This window comes from Lygodium microphyllum, chromosome 14 (genome assembly GCF_053477565.2).
Source record: "Lygodium microphyllum isolate KBCC chromosome 14, Lygodium_microphyllum_v1.1.10, whole genome shotgun sequence".
Lineage (NCBI taxonomy): Eukaryota > Viridiplantae > Streptophyta > Polypodiopsida > Schizaeales > Lygodiaceae > Lygodium > Lygodium microphyllum.
The window spans coordinates 20,225,287-20,232,065 of NC_141148.1; positions in this window are offsets into that span (position 1 = coordinate 20,225,287).

The following is a 6,779-nucleotide window of genomic DNA, read 5'->3' on the forward strand; positions in this document are numbered from 1 at the left end:
GCTAGTGTGCTGTATTCTTACCAGTTTTCAGCATCATCAGTTCATGCCTTAATGCATTGTGCTGTTGCTTTTTGATAACTTGTGCCATCATGTCCTCTCGTTTCAGTCAATTGGACCAAATTTTCAAGTTAAATCTTGTGTCATGAATATTTGTGAACATGAAGTGAAATTGTGTTAAGGTGCACAATCTTAGCTTGTATCATGGTACTTGGAGTGTTATCAATCAATGTACAGCGTTTTGTGAATATAATATGGTGGGAGCTTTGAAGCAAAGAAGTTGCTGTACTGCAGTGCAGGGGCTTCAAAGCAAGGAATGTTCTGGACTTTTCCATCTATAATCATTTACAAGATAGGTCTTGAAACTTGGACGAGTATTGAAAGTGAAGTCACAATGTATTTGTTGTGCTCATCTTGATGGGCGATGAATGCATTGACCACTCTGTGTATTTGCTGTGGTTGTTTGACAAGCATGTAGGGTGGACTTATACTTATGTATTTCAAAGGCATTTCAATTGTGGGATTGTGATGATTATGAAAGCGTTGTAGCTTTTGTGTCCAGTGATGTTTGTCAGTGCATTTTGTTGTCCAGTATGGTAATATTTTTGCTCAGATATGAACTTGCATTTGTAGGTTTTTGAGCCTCTCTCCTTTGGGGCTGCTCAATAGGATGATTGAAATTTTTTTGCATGTTGTGATGTGTACGTTTCTCTTCCCAATGTCTTTTGTGTGTATCATTTTAAATCTCTTTTCCATTTGAACGCTTTTATGCTATTGCTTGTTCGCCTCCAGAGTTGTTAGTCATGAGTTTTTGTACTATTGCATGAGGATACAATTGAGGATACTTGTGTGGAGCTTGGATGTTCAAGGGAGTGGATAAATGAAGTGGTAATGCAAGGACTATGGAGTATGGTTTCAAGATATGAGATGCAACATGACTTTTTGTACTATTTCCTTGTATTGCATGAGGATATGATTGAGGATACTTGTGTGGAGCTTGGATCTTCAAGGGAGTGGATAAATGGAGTGGTAATGCAAGGACTACTAAGTATGGTTTCAAGATGTGGGATGCAAATTGTATTGCTGTGTTTGTATTGCCATGACATTGTATAGGAACATGTAAAGAGTTGAATGAAGTATAGTTTCAAGATATTGGATTCAAATTGGCATGTGGTGTTGGATTGCTATTTGATATTTTGTGGAAAACCTATAATGAGCAACGTGAATTGAGTGGATATGGAGTGCGTTTAGATTAGTGAAGAACATGTTCTTGGATTGGAGACAAATGGTAAAGTGTGTTTGAACAACAATTGATGATGTGATGATGAGAAGTCGAGTCCAAAACAATTGATGATGAGATGATGTGAAGTTAAGACTCCAGAATGCAAAGTTTGTTATTTTCTATTCCATACAATGTGAGAAGCGAGATTGTTGATTGAGATGTTAAAGTCTTGTAGTGTGATGTTTTTGTTGTACCATATAATGTGAGAAGTGAGTCTATTGAGAGGTGCGTAAGGTTTTAAGATGTGTAAGTTGCAATAGCAATTGAAGATATGAGGTTGCTTTGTATAATGTGAAACGCTAGTAGATTATCCACATTTGACTTATGGTTCCAACCATTGTCACTATGTTAAACATGTAGTGCAAGTGCTTGGGTGAGCAAACAAGTAATTTGTAATGTATTGTTTGCTTTGGACTAAAGTGGTCCTTAGGTTACAAGTTTTGATGAGTTGGATGCTAAGAGGCCATCTATGTTTTTGATCTATACATGGGGTTGGATCGTGGGACATTGAGATACATTATTTAGGTCTAGTTAGTTTGTAGGTGTAGTGTTGAGATATTGTTAAAGGTTTGATGAAGTTGGGTGGCTTGAATAAATGTAGAGGGGCTTTTTGTATCGTTCAATAATGTAAGTGTGTGATATCTAGGCTCGATTGAGGTATTTATGTTCTCGTGTTGAGGTAAAAGCTCATTTTCATTGTTGCTTGATGTTGGATAAAACAAGTAAGATACCTTCAATGAACAAGTAATCATTGATTTATGAAACACTTTTTTTTTTGAACAAGTAAATTTAAAGGTTGGAACATTTTTCTTGTTGGTTGGTGATTATGCAAGGATTTATGCATTTGTACTCATATTTCTAGAAGCTCTAAGGATAAATGAGAGAAAAATGAGTAAGATACTTTTTCTTAAGTTTTAGAATCTTGCTTTGCCTTATTAATTTTATTTGCAAGGGATTTGCTAGATTCCTTCTCTCTCATTGAAGAGTAAATTCTCGACAAAGCTTCATATATCCATATTAGTTACAAGTGTGGTGCTCTTTCTTTATCGCATAATCATTAGTATTTCAGCCATTGGGTATTTTGAACAGAAATAATAAAAGTAAAATTTCAAGAGTTTTGATCGAAATGAAATTTTAAAATCTCAAATTTGTCAATACATATACCTTTTGGGACAATTTCAAGTGTTTTAGGCAAGTTTTGGGAGGTTAATTGCATCTTTTGGAATTGAAAATTACATGCAACTTCTCCTCTTGGCCTCTTTTTACTTTCCTTGGAGCTCTTTTACCCTCAATCTATTCCATTCACATCCATTGAGCTTTGTCATTCACCCGATTCTCACTCCATTGGGCTCTTTTTGATTTTTCATAATTACATATGTTTGAGCTTCACAAGAACACGAGTTCAAGGAAAGAAGGGTCTCTATAATCAAATAGATGTTGAACACTCCTTTATTTAGTACAACATAACTCACCCAAGCCGCTTCTTGAGGCTTGCAAAGCTATAGGGATAGGGATTTAAGCACATTTATATGTGGATGGATGTATCTATATGTAGTTGATCCTCTTACATCATAATACCATACCCACTTGTGGTAGTGCAAATGAGTGGCTTGGTTACACCAAGCATCTCAATGACCATGCGATGACGGTTCACAATAGAAGTGAAACCACAATCAAGAGGTTCCATGATTACATCAATGGCAATATGTGATGACTCAATAGCTATCAAGTGAGGAGGTCCATGTGAATGGATTACTAATGAAAGAATCAATGAGATGAACACAATAGTGGACACCATCCACAATCTCAACATATCCAATATGAGGAGCTAAAGACATTGTTGGATGAGCTGTAGAATATTAATGAGAAACACAATAGTGGACACCATCCACAATTAAGAGGTTCCATGATTACATCAATGGCAATATGTGATGACTCAATAGCTGTCAAGTGAGGAGGTCCATGTGAATGGATTAGTAATGAAATAATCAATGAGATGAACACAATAGTGGACACCATCCACAATCTCAACATATCCAATATGAGGAGATAAAGAGATTGTTGGATGAGCTTTAAAAGATTAATAAGTTGACATGAGTACAATGAATGAGAGAACCAATCATAGAGTTGAGTGAGAATAGTGGACATTGGAAGTGATGCATCAAGCCTTGCAAGAATGCCCAACAAGAAACTTTAGTTGGAGGTCGGCTTGGATCATCATTCACAAGTTGTTGAAGGTAAAAGCATGTTGGAATGTACTTTGAGTAGCCCTAAGTTTATAATTGTGGAGTTACTTTTGTAGATTTTATTCCTCTATTTGCCACAATGGTGAGTCGTTTCATGTTGTACATATGTATTAATAGTAGTTGCATTGTACTCGGTGATGAATAGATTTTAGGGAAGATGTGGCAACACCACTTACATCTAGGAGGCCTCCCAATTGGTAGCCCTTGAAGATTTGAAGGCTAAACACCAACTTCCTTTGCAAGAGAACTCTCTTAAGCCTCTTAAAATCCTTAAGGATACCCCCAGGGTAAAATACCTTAAGGAAAAGTTGCCCCATTTGATCTCCTTTGTACCTTTTCACCTAGACTTGGTAGCCATTGATTCTTGGGTCTCCATTTTCCAACTCCTCAAGGGGTTCACTAATTATGAATAAACCTATACTATTATATGCATTCAAGGCCTAATTAGAAAGCCCTTTGTTTGTAAGTTTATCATGAATGAAGCATGTTGAGAGGTAGTAATTGTAGTTGTGCAATGCTACATTGGATGGGTGAAAAGAGTGATTTATGTGCTTGAGAAGCAGATATGATATATTGATATCCAAGTTCCCTAGAGCTTTTAGTCTTCCTCCTAGCCATAACCATCCTAATCCTAAACCCCAAGACAATTCTCTTAGCAATATCTTCTCGTAGGTAGAACAATCAATTGATCTTGAGATTGAGAGGTGTAATAGTCCCTTGAATCATGTGGGAATAGAAATTGAGACCTTTATGGAACTCATCATCACTAGTGACCTTTCAAGGAGATAAAGCAAGCTCTAATAACCTTCCAAGAGGGATATACTATATTAAAACTCAATCAAGTTGCACTATCACCTAATACCAATTAGAAACCAAGGAAATAATTTGGAAGGAGAAATGGGAGCTAGCTAAAATCCAAAAGCTTGTAAGTAGCTCGGGAGTGGTAGGCACTTCCAAATACAATATTTAACCTCATTCAAAGGTGACTTTGCAATGACATCTCCTCTAAGGAAGCCAATTTCTAGATAGCTACCAAATTACTTGTTGCATTAGGCTTTAACAACATTGCCAATGAATAATCTAGGATCCTACAGTTCAACATAAGTTTATAGATATTAGAAAGACTTGGTTTACTAGACTTGACTCAAGTGAGAAAGTGACATTCTTGAGCCTCCAACCTATTTACATCCCTAGGTTACCCAGCTCACTTGACCTACCCATCTCATGGGCCTTTGACACAAAAGAGACAATGGTATGAAACAATCTTTAGAAAATTTAGTTTATTGGATTTATGGCCAACATGATTAGGTTTCATCTTAATGCTCTAAAAGTAAAAGGCTAATAAAGACACCAAGATTGATCAAAGATGTCATAATTGCAAAATAATCCATATATTCCTTGATTGCCCTATGAAAAACTAGCAAGGCCATAGTACCTTCTTTTCCAATCAATCTCATTAGAGTCAAAATGATAACTTAAGAGTCAAGCCCTACACCCTTGAATGCAATAGGCTAGATCTTAGGGTGAGATGGAAGTCTTAAACCTACTTGGTTCATCCTTGGTAGGCTGGCTCAAACATAAGACACAAAAATGTTAAGGAGAGAGCACAAATAAAATATTTCAGCAAGGTCAACCTAAATACTAAGAGTGATACTACTTGGTTCACACCACCAATGATATTTGATGTGGGGAGTGGGACCACTTCCTCAGTTAGTGAACTAAGAAACTTGCTACAATATAGACAAGTAAAATGAATTGAAGATGTGGGAGATACATTTTTCATTAGCTAAGGAGATGAAGATCAAAATACCTAGGCTTGCAAGCACATTGATACAAGCTCCTATAATCATTGATAGAGTTGAGACTCTTGAAGTACCTAATGTCATCCCTCGAGAGCAAGAAAAGACTTATAGTAACAAACCTAGATAATTGTGTAAAATCCATAGGCAACTCAAATATAATAGGTTCAGTTAAGTAGAAGCAAGTATAAAATCTCTAAAATAGCCTCAACAAATGTCAGCTGCCCTTGGCATTATTGCTGGCCGAGCCACATGGCAGACTTTGAATGCTTGGGTAGAAGAAATGATTGAATTAACACAAAAAGGTGGACATCTAAACTTATCAACCCCTTCAATTGCAGCAAGTACGTCCCTAAGAGTCCTATGAGTCAATATCTTCCAGGGAGGAGTAGAGTGACACATGCAGTGATCCAAGTGCATGAACATGGGTGATATAAGGTTATGTGTGCTCTTGCCATCCTTAGGTTAGATTTTAGCATGGTATATTAGAGCTCACTTCTTGCCATCTTGAGAGAAGAGTTCATTCAACATAACCAACATTATCCACTGCAACTTGATGGCGGTTGAGTTTGGAGGGCTTGGGTAGGAGACAAGAGGCAAAATAAACTTAGTAGTCTACTAGAGACTTATTCCTTAGTAGAAGGCACAACCAAAAATCTTGTTGTAGAAGGGTGGCATTGCAGAAATTTACCTTGTAAGAGGAGTTGTTCATAGCATCAATCTTGACTAAAGGCTTACTTCTCTTGACTATCTTGGGGGTTTTGAAGGTGTACTAGTACGCTATCTCTAGTTGAAAATGTTTACAAAAATATCATCTCTACTAGTCACACTATCTAGATTTCTCAGACTTTGTTTTTTGGAAGCCATAGCCCATGAGCCTCCAACCTGACTTCACATTGCATAACTCATACTCTTTACACTCAAATTCAAGTTTGTAGTTTTTACAATCTTCTTTTAATAACCACATTACAAGCTTGGAGTTCTTACAATCTTATTTTAAGAGAAGCTAGAGCACATTTGATAACCACATTACAAACTACTTCATTGAGTGACTTCATGGGTATCCCATTAATGTTGTGAGGCTACAATTATTTAGATTATCCTACTAGTGAGATTGCACTAAAAGAATGAATTAGAGATTATATGACTATATATAGAGATATAATAGAGTGAGAAATTAAAATCTAGCTCAGTATCTATTTTTATAATATAGAGTTGAAAATATATTCAAGTGTGAATAACTTCTAGAATAAGCATAATGTCAAAATAGTATATATATATGATATTGTAAAATAATCATAATAATTAATTATTAATTATTAATCATGAGAAATTTAAAGTATAAGCTTAGTCTTATTTAATGTTAAATCTTTATAGATCATTGACATTTAAAAAGTTAATTTATTTAAGGAGATGTTTCATATACATAATACTAGAGTAATAGATCTGAAATTA